The sequence below is a fragment of the Schistocerca nitens genome, unplaced genomic scaffold (assembly GCF_023898315.1).
Source record: "Schistocerca nitens isolate TAMUIC-IGC-003100 unplaced genomic scaffold, iqSchNite1.1 HiC_scaffold_451, whole genome shotgun sequence".
NCBI lineage: Eukaryota > Metazoa > Arthropoda > Insecta > Orthoptera > Acrididae > Schistocerca > Schistocerca nitens.
This window is the reverse complement of record NW_026045984.1, coordinates 315,748-329,605: the sequence shown is the minus strand read 5'-3', so window position 1 is coordinate 329,605 and position 13,858 is coordinate 315,748. Positions and strand designations below refer to the sequence as shown.

The 13,858-nt window shown below is 41.1% G+C and overlaps 1 protein-coding gene across 1 annotated transcript in view; it reads left to right on the top strand.

Annotated features, from left to right (window-relative positions):
• The window catches only part of LOC126232143 (uncharacterized), a 177,094-nt gene that overhangs the window by 88,463 nt on the left and 74,773 nt on the right, over positions 1-13,858 (top strand). The gene's annotated exons all lie outside the window — the stretch shown is intronic.

Genomic DNA, 13,858 nt, shown 5'->3' with positions numbered 1-13,858 from the left:
AAGACAGATAATGCTATCGTCCATTTCGTCTTTGTTCTATATGTGTAAGTACAGAAATCAACGAATTCTTACGTTGACCTAAAATTGATCCTCTTGCTAGAAATGTTGTCAAAATTCCCGGCGTTAGGGGCTTAGTCTTCACTTCTGTTAATAATCGTGCATCGCCAGGCAGTGACTGTGCAGTACACTTACCAAAAAAGTAGTCGGTTTTCTGATAATGGCGTATCTGGACGAGTGAAGCAGTATCCCACGTAAAGGACCAGTACTGAAACACTTTGGCAGTAAAACCAGCCATCCTCAGAATCCTTTCTGATAAGTGTTTGTCATTGCTCAGAACGATATCAAAATACAGAGTATCAGTTACAAATCTCACTGCAGAACTCAACTATTATATATATTCTTGATGGAACAGTCCATAGCTGTACTTTCGGTTCATAGCGTGCACGCTGGACACTACGAACAGGCAGTTCACCTGTGGACTGTTCCATCAAAAAATAAGTTGGGAGAAACTGAAGATACACATACATGTTCTTGTCAAACCAAACGGGTGCTCCTGAGTAATAGTTTATTACGACATATAAAGAATTATTAAACTGTTGCGGCTTTAAGAAGAACGCATTGTTACATCTGTAGTTGCCTACAGTATAAAGTGTGTTGCTGTTGCGTAGAGGAAGGAATACACAGTTTATATCACAGCAAGCGGATCTCTTGTCATTAGTACGTTGGGAGTAATTTCATCGTCTTTTGTGTAAGTAAATGTAAAATAGCAATGCAGGTGGTTGTACACAAACTTCCACAAAGAAGGGCTGATACGATAGCCACCTCCCTGAAATATGGGTTGTGTTGACAAATTGGTCTGCATCCATAGAAACATGCATACATTGATCCTTGTTGCATAGAGCATTAATACATTTCGTAATGTTGTGGGATGTCACTTGAACATAAGTTTTCTTTACACAAAATAGTAAATATTTTTATAGTTAATACTTCATGTCTAAAGATTCATCTGTTCAGTAAGGTCAAGGGAAGTGTCCGATTCCAGATGATATTGTTTAGTGGTATTTGGGGAGTTTTGTGATATCGGTTTTTTCGTCTTTTTGTGTGGTTTTGTATGGGGGTGGGCGTCTAAATTTGTTTATATTTAGTATCTGCCGCATTTTTAATGCTATTTGGCAAATGACCAAATATTTTTGCGGCTACATAATTCACACCTTTTTGTGACAAAGTGAGATTTAATCCAGAGTAGTGAAGATCATAGATTCTTCTAGTGTAACTTCGCTGTTACTTTTGCATTGGGGTGGGTCATTAATGACAAATTTCATAAATGAATATATGTACATCGAAGGTACTGTGAATATCTCAAGTTCATTAAATAAACGTCCACAAGGTGATCTTCGGTGGGCTCCAGCTGTTAGCCTGATCACACCTTTCTGTGCTATGAATACTTTTCCTCTTAGTGACGAATTGCCCCCAAATGCGATACCGTGTGTAAGCAGTGAATGAATATAGGCATAGTAGGCTAATTTAATGAAGTTCATCACCAATATTTTGCAATAACTGCAGTAGCGTAAGTAGCTCAACCTAACTATTTCAGCAGATCACCGATGTTTCTTCAAATTCAATTTCTCATCAGTGTACACATCCAGAAATTTTGAACACCCTGCCTTAGCAACAGACTTGCGTTCATAGCCTATATTTATCAGTGTTATGCCATTTACTGCACAGTTATATTCACTGTTTTTTCTCAAAATTTAATAAGTGTCCACTTGCAGAGAACCACTTAGTAATTTTGTGAAAGACATTTACAATTTCCTTGAGTGTGATTACTGTACTTGTATCATTAGCAAAAAGAACTAGCTTTGCATCTTCATGAATATAGAGTGGCGAGTCATTAATGTATACTAAGACCAATTAGGAAACAGACTGAACTCTGTGGGACACCGTTCTTGATAACTCCCCAGTTAAAGGACTGCTGGTTTTCGCAGACTATTTGTACTGTTAATTTCAGCCGTCTTCCAGTTAAATATGAATTAAACCATATGTGCACTGTCCCACTCATGCCACAATACTTAAGCTTGTCTAGAAGAAATTCACGATTCACACCATCAAAAGCCTTTGACCGGTCACAAAATATTCCAATGGATGAAGTTCGGTTATTCAGTGCATTTAATATTTGATCAGTGAAAGCACATATATAGCATTTTCTGTTGAAAAGTCTTTCTGAAAACCAAATTGACATTTAATTAGTACGTCATTTATAGAGATAGGAGATTCTGCTCCTGAATACATGACTTTTTCAAGAATTTTGGATAAAGATATCAGAACTAAGACTGGATGGTAGTTGTTCGCATCAGACCTATCCCCCTTTTTATGCCGTTGTTGAACAACAGCGTATTTCAGTCCATCTGGAAAAATTCATATGTGGCTGAGAATCCTACTTATTTGTTGGGAACAAGCTTCCAGCACTCCGTAGCACAGCAAGAGGTGTAGGTTGGTGTGGAATAAGAAGATACGGTTGAGAGACGGATAAGAGCATAAACGTGAATGCGAAATAAAGGGTGGGGCTACGGGGTTCGTATGTAGCATGTACTTAATCATAAGAGCAAACCAGATGTAAACAAACGCAAGCGCGGTGACTGGTCAGCAGCCGTAGCTCTCTTACCACTGGTGGTGTTCCGCTCTTGGCAGTAGGTCCAACTTAAGTGTTCGGTAGCTTATTAGTGTGTCAGTGTGGAGAACCTTTCAGACATTCTGACGTATTAACAGCCATCAACGTCTGTCTTAATCGTACTTTACCTACGTAACTTTTATCTTAAAAATTGTGTACAGTGACAGTCCCTGTAACCAGTACTTGTGCTCTGATTGTCTCGCTGTTCATACGTACCGCGAAAATGGACGACACTGCTTCCTGCTTCGTAGTGAAACACGCGCGTGGAACACCGTTAATGGCGAGAAACAAGTAGTTAATGTTCTTCACAAGATTACAGATATCAGCTTTTGACTTTTTTCGTGTAGAACTATGTATCAGAAATAAGGGAGGTGTTAACTGTATGCGTGGCGTGATAGACAGGGTCGTAGACTGACCATCGTGTTTGCCGGCGGGCGGTGGTTCTACGCTCCACGTGGTGCGTAATTTTCTTTGTTTGGTTTGAATACCTAAAGCATTTAAATATGAAACTCATCACATCTACATATACATCTATATGGTTACTCTGCAATTCACACTTTAGTGCCTGGCAGAGGGAGGATTCATCGAACCATTTTCATACTACTACTCTACCATTCCACTCTCGAATGGCGCGTGGCAAAAAGGAACATCTATATCTTTCCGTTCGAGCTCTGATTTCTCTTATTTTATTATCATGATCATTTCTTCCTACGTAGTTGGGTGTCGACAAAATATTTACACATTCGGGAGAGAAAGTTGGAGATGGAAATTTCGTAAATAGATCTCTCCTCAGTCAAGACTGCCTTTGATTCAGTGACTCTCAGCCCAACTCGCGTATCATATCAGTTACACTCTCACTCCTATTTCGCGATAACACGAAATGGGCTGCCCTTCCTTGAACTTTTTCGATGTCCTCCGTCAATCCTACCTGGTAAGGATCCCCTACCGCGCAGCAATATTCCAGCAGAGGATGGACAAGTGTGATGTAGGCTGTCTCTTTAGTGTTCTGCCAACAAAGCGCAGTCTTTGTTTCGCCTTCCCCACAATATTATCTATGTGATATTTCCAATTTAAGTTGCTCGTAATTGTAATTCCTAGGTATTTAGTCGAATTGACAGCCCTAAGATTTGTGCGATTTATCGTATACCCAAAATTACTCGGATTTCTTTTAGTACCCATGTGGATGACCTCGCACTTTTCTTTTGCTTAGTGCCAATTGCCACTTTTCGCACCATACAGAAATTCTCTCTAGGTCATTTTGTAGTTGGAATTGATCGTCTGATGACTTTACTAGACTGTAAATTACAGCGTCATCTGCAAACAATCTAAGGGGGCTGCTCAGATATCTCCTAGATCATGTAGGTCAATCAGGAACAGCAGAGGGCCTGTGACACTACCTTGCGGAACTCCTGATATCACTTCTGTTCTACTCGATGATTTACCGTCTATCGCCACGAACTGTGACCTCTCACGGAGAGGAAATCACGAATCCAATCACACAACTGAGACGATACTCCATATGCACGCAATTTGATTAATAGTCGCTTGTGAGGAACGATATCGAAAACCTTATGGAAATCTAGGAATATCGAATCGATATGAGATCCCTTGTCGACAGCACTCATTACTTGATGGGAATAAAGAACGATATTTTCTGAAGCCGTGTTGGTTATGTATCAATAAGTCATTTTCTTCAAGGTGAGTCATAATGTTCGAGTACAGTATATTCTCCAAAATCCTACTGCAAATTGAGGTCAGTGATATGGGTCTGTAATTAAATGGGTTACTCCTATTTCCTTTCTTGAGAATTGGTGTGACCTGTGCTACTTTCCAGTCTTCAGGAAAAGACCCTTCGTCAAGTGAGCGGTTGTATATGATTCATAAGAAAGGCGGTGTTGTCTGCATACTCTGAAAGCAACCTGATTGCTATATCGTCTGGACCTGAAGACTTGCCTTAGTAAAGTGATTTGAGTTGTTTCGCAACACCTATCTACTTTTGTCACTCACGCTAACAACTGTTCTGGTTTCGAATTCTGGAATATCTAGTTCGTCTTCTTTCGTGAAGGAATTACGGAAAACTGTATGTAGTAACTCCGCTTCGGTGGCACCATCATCGGTAAGGCTGCGTTCACACTGCCGGCCGCCCGCTTCGATATCAAACACGTGGTTCTGAACTGCGGTGTTCACAGTGGCGGCCGGGCCGCGCCGACACGGCGCCAGCACCCCGGAGCCGAGCCGGCCACATCCCGAGTGTCTTAATATTGCCGGCGCGAGCCTGTGGAGCAGCACTACAGCTTCTGCAGTACACGCATCACACGCCTCCCTTCTGCTCTCATCACAAGTGTGACTGCACACGTCTTTATTTCAAGATGTTACCTCACATTTCACAATCAGTGAGGAAAAATTACGTTTATTACAATGATACTTGCGAAATTAATTTTATTTCATTTACTTGATCTACCGTATTTACATGCATTTACAACAATAGCTTGCCAGCGATAGCGGCCCTGCCGCCATTGAATAGATCGCATTTACTTGTAAACGGAGGCAGATACGAGTGTCACTGAGGGTCGGAAATGTATCCCTACCAGATGACAATGCATTGTAAAGTCATGCTGTGGCACGTTACTATAAGCTGTTGTCTGTGACATCTTTTTGCGATGTTCTTACTTTAGTGAATGCGGAATAACATATACATCACATTAACTTGTGGCCATCAATTTGGCATCAGAAATTCGGCTAGTATGACAGTAATTATGCAGTTTCCAGATTATGGAACGAAGTAACCAAGGAGTGTGTTTCAGATAGTACACACAAATGTAAATCAATTCCCTTTATAATTTTTTTGTTTTATTTACAATGAAATGAGATACACAAAAATACAGTAAATAGCTAAGTACTTTCAATTCCTAAATTTATTTTTGATAGGTTTTTTAATTATTTTAGGTTGCATTTTAAAACGAAATATTCAACAAAAGAGTTCCTGACAGTTTTCGAACGTAATACGGAATTTCTGTTGAATGTGGCACCAGCTTTCTGCATATCTACATCCATACTCCGCAAGCCACCTGGCGGTGTGTGGTGGAGGGTACCCTGAGTACCTCTATCGGTTCTCCCTTCTATTCCAGTCTCGTATTGTTCGTGGAAAGAAGGATTGTCGGTATGCTTCTGTGTGGGCTCTAATCTCTCTGATTTTATCCTCATGGTCTCTTCGCGAGATACACGTAGGAGGGAGCAATATACTGCTTGACTCTTCGGTGAAGGTATGTTCTCGAAACTTTAACAAAATCCCGTACCGAGTTACTGAGCGTCCCTCCTGCAGAGTCTTCCACTGGAGTTTATCTATCATCTCCGTAACGCTTTCGCGATTACTGAATGATCCTGTAACGAAGCGCGCTGCTCTCCGTTGGATCTTCTCTCTCTCTTCTATCAACCCTATCTGGTACGGATCCCACACCGCTGAGCAGTATTCGAGCAGTGAGCGAACAAGCGTACTGTAACCTACTTCCTTTGTTTTCGGATTGCATTTCCTTAGGATTCTTCCAATGAATCTGTCTGGCATCTGCTTTACCGACGATCAACTTTATATGATCATTCCATTTTAAATCACTCCTAATGCGTACTCCCAGATAATTTATGGAATTAACTGCTTCCAGTTGCTGACGTGCTATTTTTTAGCTAAATGATAAGGGATCTATCTTTCTATGTATTCGCAGCACATTACACTTGTCTACATTGAGATTCAGTTGCCATTCCCTGCACCATGCGTCAATTCGCTGCAGATCCTCTTGCATTTCAGTACAATTTTCCATTGTTACAACCTCTCGATACACCACAGCATCATCCGCAAAAAGCCTCAGTGAACTTCCGATGTGATCCACAAGGTCATTTATGTATACTGTGAACAGCAACGGTCCTACGACACTCCCCTGCGTCACACCTGAAATCACTCTTACTTCGGAAGACTTCTCTCCATTGAGAATGACATGCTGCGTTCTGTTCTCTAGGAACTCCTCAATCCAATCACACAGTTGTTCTGCTAGTCCATATGCTCTTACTTTGTTCATTAAACGACTGTGGGGAACTGTATCGAACGCCTTGCGGAAGTCAAGAAACACGGCATCTACCTGTGAACCCGCATTGTTACAAAACTTTTCAGCTTCAACATTGCATCCTTCTCTGTCAATGACAACATTATGAAGTAGACAAATGCACTTGACTGAGTCAAAGGGCATTATCTCAACTCTTCGCCTATCAATCTATCTTACAAGGTAATGAAAAGAATTCTGTGAGGTCATCAGTGGCTCCACACGATGAACCATCAGCACTGCCAAGCGCTGCATCATGAAGAAAAAAGTTGGAAAATTCTGAAGGAGTATTTCTGCGATTCTTCGTTGAAGGCACAGCAAGACATTACTCAAAATGACGAAGCTAATTACTTCCTAATGATTCTCAGGAGTCCGATAAACTCTCTTCCCCTCAGAGGAAAGCGTTTGTGAAATTTAAAATGCAAAAGCGTGACTACAATTAATTGGAGGTAGTGAATGCTGTGCAAAGCTCTACTGCAAACCAAAAAGTGTGTACTAACGAATCTTACCTTATCGTTGTACACAATTTTTCTTCTGCTGTTATACTTCTGCGAAAATTTGTATTCTGTTTCGAAATTTAGTCTTGAATGTTCTGCAGCACATACTGAAAAGTATTATGATTCATTCTGTAATATGAATAAAAAAATTTCGGGATAGTTTTTAAGTTCTTCATGTAAAGGAAAAAAACTCCTAAATGTCTGTCGCTATTTATGGGATGAGTCCATAACCTCCTAGTTCTTCTGTACTTCAAAACCTCGACGAGTTACTGCAGAGTCAAAACAATACCAATAAAAGAGTGAAGACATTGTTGTACACGACAGCACAGACTAGCTAAAGGCGAGCACCTGTTGACTGCAGCTCCCTTTTCTACTGACTTGCTTGTCAGCTGTCGAAGGGTGGGGATTTTTCTAAATTTATTTGGCCTCTGGCAGGTAACAGCCATTTAGCCAAAGAGTGGGGATTACCTTGACAGTGCAGCGCAGCCCGCCAAGGAAGAAAAAAAAAATGAACAATGAAACGCACATCTGTGTCGATCTACAGCAGTTTCATTAACTCTCCATTATTTTTTCTGTCAAAGTAGACAACGAGACTATAGAATTGCGCTTCAGTTTCTGCAGTAAACGTATCACAAATCTCCAGTTTGTTTTTGTGATTAGTTTTACACCAAATGTTATCAGACCTATGTCATTGACACTTCTACCTCTACACGTGTGCAATCGCGCACACATATAGACCATACATTTAGGTTTTTTAATGGGTTAATTGAAACGCTGTCCCACTCAGCCTTGGTTTCATTGCATTCATTTCCTAAAATAAGCTATTTGTAAGTGGAGATAGGGTCGATCTAAAGAATGTAATTATTTACAGCTTGCGGTACTACAGTTACATGAACTGCAAAAGCGATAATACAAAAAAATGAACTTTTTGCGCCTTAGTCAAACTTAGACATAGAAACATCTGTAAATGTATTTATATTTTTTAACATCTGCTGTTTATTATATGCAACTAGAAAGAAATCATGTAGAATGTTGCAAGCTTTTATTACAATGCATCAGGAGCAAGATCTCATCTTAGATTAATATACTCTTATCTCTTAGTTCGAAATACGAAATGTACACAACACTAATTGTAGGATGTTGATGACAAATAATTGTTTGTCTTTTGTGATGCAACGTGTGGCCAATTATAAAAGCATAGCAGATGATTGTCCAGTAGCCGAGGGAAAAATTCTTGTACATTTGGATTTATCTAGACAATGAGACCATTAAAATAATACGAGGGACCGACACTAGGTCTGCGCTGATCACTAGTAATTAGTTTTTTTCTGTCCCGCATTATATGACTACACTGAACCAAGCTGTAACCGCGCGAACTCCGTGGCTTGCGGACGCGGCACTGACGTCACGGAACAGCTCGCATTACTTGAGACCAGAGACAGATATCAGTATCATTATCATTTCAAAAACTTTTTGGTACTTTAGCTACATTTCATTCCCAACAATGTATGGTCTAAAACGGATCTAACACTAAGCTACCCGCTACATAACTTTTTCGCTACAAGATTTGTAAATAAAGTGCCCAACGTTGGCAAATAGCATCATTTCACAATGACTGTTAAGAAATATGAAAAGATAAATGATTCAATACGAGGCTAAGATGTTACACTACCACGTGTACAAAAATCAGATTTTTTAGCCGTATACTTTCTTCAAAACCTGTTGGAAAGCGTTACGAAACTAAGAAATCACGCGAAACGAAAAGTAGACTTTTTCTTTTTTCACGACGTAAGTAACGCTTTTAAGGAAAAAATAAGTTAATAAAACGATGTGGCGAAGACTTGTATACCGCTAAGAATTTTTACAACATGAAAATCGGAGAAGTGGATTTTGCCCCATTTCGCCGTCCCGGCTCGGCTCGGCGCGGCGCGCAATGCGAACGCAGCCTAACTTCTCCATCGCTATCTGCAGTGACGGTGTTGAGTGTTTTTTGCCACTGCTGTACTTTACATACGACCAGAATCGCTTTGGGTTTTCTACCATATTTTGAGACAATGTTTCATTGTGGAAACTATTAAAAACATCTAGCATTGACGTCCGCACTATTTCGAGCTTCCGTGAAACTTAGCCAGTCCTCGAGATTTTGCGTTCCTCTGAATTTGGCATGCGTTTTTCGTTGCTTATGCAACAGTGATCTGACGTGTTTTGTGTACCATTGTGGATCAGTCCCGTCTCTTAACTTACGCGGCATGAATCTATTGCTGTCGATACTGTATCTTCGAATTTGAGCCATATCTGGTCTACACTTACATAAATAGCTTGGGAGGAATGGAGACTCTCTCTTAGGAAGGCATCAAGCGAATTTTTATCTGCTGTTTTAAATAGATATATTTTGCGTTTATTTTTAATGGTTTTGGTTGATACGGTTTTGAGCCATATATGGCAATTAACTCATACGTCACCAATTTTGAGAAAAATGCACATCTTGCAGTTTACAATTACATATCACACGAAAATTTCTCGTTTTTATTGCAAGTATACATTCTTAGAGACATTTTATAAAAGATTGTTAAAGATTGTTGAAGATAAAACATTACAGAATTAAATTTTCTGGAGAAAAATAAAAAGTCAAGTACTCTGTTTGAATATGCCCATTGTTTTGTAGGACAGATGTGGTCTCACATGAGCCAGAGTGATAAATGTTGCAGAAAGATGGAAGACAATTTTGACGGCGTCGAGCACGCTGTAAAAATGAAGCATTTTTAGAGTTGTGATCTTAACACTGCAGTCTGAACCCGGCAGAATTGATATGGAGCCAAGTTAAGGTATTTGTCGCGAGAAATAAGACATTACGCTGTCAAACGTACTGCAACTAATGCGCGAAGCTTTGTGACACGTCGCTGCCAAACGATGGCGAACTGCAGAACAGCACGTCACGAAAGAGGAGGAGGAGGAGGAGGAAATGTGGACATTTTTCTGGCTTGGGGTTCTGTCAGACTCGTTATCAACGTAGCTGTACTGAAGTGTGTTCAGCGGTGGCCGATGTGGAAGGAGTTCAGAGATTACCAGACAACTGACTGAGATACCTTCAGTGGCTTACGTATTTTACTACATTGCGCTTTTACGCCACGCACAGCTCATGTAGAAAAATTACCCTCGTTAGTCACGAATTTTCATCACTCCTGCTTTTAATTAAAATACTATGTTCGCTAATATCGATGACATGTTACATTTTCCGTCCGGTCACCTAAGGAGAAAACACCTGAGTTTTACCATATATTATTTCCTTCTGTTTAAAAATTCACATCCAAAGCTGTGTTGTCCTCTGCTAGTCTCTTTTAACGTCTGAACTGCCACTGCTCACTTGAGTGCACGTTAGCTGGTTCGAATCCTGCCTCGGGCATGGATGTGTGTGTTGTCCTTAGGTTAGTTAGGTTTAAGTAGTTCTAAGTTCTAGGGGACTTATGACCTCAGCAGTTGAGTCCCATAGTGCTCAGAGCCATTTGAACCATTTTTGAACGTTAGCTGGACCACTTGCCCGGCCAGCGCTGTCAGAGCTAAACGCGCCGGTAAAGCTGTTGTCCCGTGTTACAGCACAAGTCGATAGGCACAGCATAAAACGAAACCTCATCATCGTACTTGATTGCACCTGAGACATCCTGGTTTCCGCTCCACCTGAAACTAAATCCAATGAGGTTCCAGCAAACGCGGAAGAGTACATAGTGTAATGTTTACATGAAGTTTGTGATGGACGGACTATATTCCGATGTCCGGATTTGCAATATACTCAACGCACTTTTCCGCATATATCATGCCTTCCAAATTAAAACCTAACACTGCTAGGGCACAACCACGTACCGTAAAACAAGACTCCCCACCGAGTGTCCTAGCGATGCCACACACTGGCTTTGACCTGTGTCGTAGTTTCACGGGACTCTCTCTACTCCCACTGCAGAGGCAGAACACAGCACTGACGTTTGTTTCCCTCCCACATTGTTGCTTGGAAGGCAGGGTGTGCTGACATTATTCTGCAGCTGAGACTGAAAGGGCAGTTTGTGATTTGGTGAAGTGTATGAATGTGCTGTGATGGAAACAAACTAAATAGTCCTTGTTACTACACGTACTCTACGCATACTGCGTTTTGGTGACTGGTTTATCCGGCATTTTCGTGGTCGGTCAAAGAAGATCGGCAGCGGTAGCAACAGGTGCGCTATTTTCTTATTCCTAGTGTGGACACATCCCGTAGAGTACTGGTCCGTATTTCCTTTCACGAAATTCGTGCAGCAAGAATCGTCATGTGCTGTTAAATGTGCATTCAGTCTGCATCGGAAGACAATATCTTTACTATTCACTCTTTAGGTGTCTCTGATCATCTGATCTTCTGATGCAAATCTGTAAAGTGTTATATGGAACCGAGAGTTCAAATGATGGTTCACTCATCAGTATGAAAATGAAGACAGTAATAAATATGTCATCGGGATGGAAATTTCATTTTTAGCTACGTAATGCATACGAAGTTGTACGGAGAATTTTCCCGTCATTTAAAGTTAGACGTCAGTAACTTTTCTCATGACTTCAGTTGTGTCGTTTTGTGTTTGGTGGGAAACAGCAGTCGTAGTAGACGCCAGCTTATATTCAGTTTCCGCGAAGCGTAAGTGGTGCATTTCGGAGTCATTATTTATTAAATTGCACACCACAAAACTCTGTGATACATTTTAGGGTACATAGGTATTGGAAAACTGAAACGCCCTTCGCAAGTGTGCAGTCCAGGCATGCAGTACGGAGCATTGCACAGCGTCTCCAGTACTTGGAGCTGGAACAACGGTTCTGCTCGCTTGGTCGGCTGTGTTCCTGTGAAGACAAACAAAGGAAATGGCGGAAGACCAGACTTGATGTGGGCCGTCAAGACTGGTTAAAAAAAAGGAACTTATCACACGGTTACTCCGTGAGTTGACGACATTTGCACGTGACTGTTATAATTATTTATGCATGAAAAAAGTTGTCATTTGTCATGGCTGCTACTGGATATGAGGTCCTAAGTTCCGTATTATCAAACAGCACCGTTTCAAGGCAACTGTACGTGGAAGATTTTTTTAAAACACGTCACTTTCTTTCGGAGGTGTTATAATCAGACGTCATGTAAGGACGTATCGGCTGCTAAAGCCTTCATTACATTCAGTTTACGGTGCGGGGGCTGATCTTCCAGCGGTTGTAAGCGTTGAGTTACAGAGCAGAGGGTGGCTACGGAGGTGACTCGCGTCCTACCATCTCACCTTCACGTTTGCAAAGGTTCTGGGACTTCTTTATTAAGTTAATTGCAGTTAGTTCTTAAATATTAGATGTTTTGTACATACAGTAGTTCCCTCTCTCTGGAGGTGTGCGTATCAGGTCTGGGTTCTCATTGTCAATAATTTTCAAATCTACATATTAAGTGTGAAACACGCAAATGCGAATAAATATTCACACGTTGATCATCTGGCAAAGCAAATTACCGTTCAAAATAAAAAGCATAGAACTGACTGACACATTTGCAACAGAATAAAAAGGTAGCGTAGTCTCAACTATACATAAAATGTAGCCATATGTAAAGTGTAAAAAAGACAATTTACGGGCTAGTTTTTCTAGGCCACGTCTTTCCCAGATAAACGTCCATTTTACTACAACAAATGTTACCGATAGTGACGCGTTTTCGAGATGTTCTAGCTGGTGTTAGTGTTTCGAAACGGCATTAATCACTGGAGACAATGTAAACGAGCTGATGGTTTACTTCGCCTGTTAGAATGGCTGCCCGCTTTTTCTGACAACGGACCAACTCCACACATCAGCTTTCAGAGCCATCGGTGGAAATATTGTGGCTATGTCAGGCCAATACAGGTGACTTCTTCTTTATCGTCCGAGCGTGTTGATACCGCAGACGTGAGGGATGTCGTGCTGCAATCCGTAATGACAAATGAGAAAGGCTCCTAAGAACACGCCCTGTCTCTAAGCACTGCAGCGCCACCACACAGAGGTCGGTATTGAGCCAAACAAGGACTCGCTCTGCTCAGTTAGTGACCTGCGATGAAGCAGTCCTCATCTAGTTAGGACACGAGTGCTATTAAAGTCTCAGATGGAACTGTTTTGTAAATGTTGTACTTACACTTTAAGGGATCAGTTTGTAATTGTGTGCATCAAGTGATGCTTTATTGTTCGAAGAGTCATAAATATTCGGATCATCCGTGTGGTAAAGGACTGTATAAAGTGAACTAATGTTTCATATGTTGTAGTTTGAAGCATACATCTCCTAGGGCAATCAAAGAGCCTACAGCTATGACTGAACGACTGTAGTTTCTCCTGGTAGTAACAACTTCTTTAGCCACCTAAACATCTCAAGACAAAGGGGAATAGCGATTAAGCAGTGGAAAAGAGTGACTTCATAACCGCCGAAAAAGGTGGAGAGCCAGCCTTGGGCAAGGTGCTGGTGGTTTTTTTTATGGTTGGGAGAATTGAGGGAGGGTCTGCCAAGGCGGTGTGTTAACAGATTATGCTTGTAAAAGGGAACACCGTCACAGGAGCAGTCTACTCAAATCTCCCGACTAAGCATCGTGGAAAGTTGTCCAAGGAGG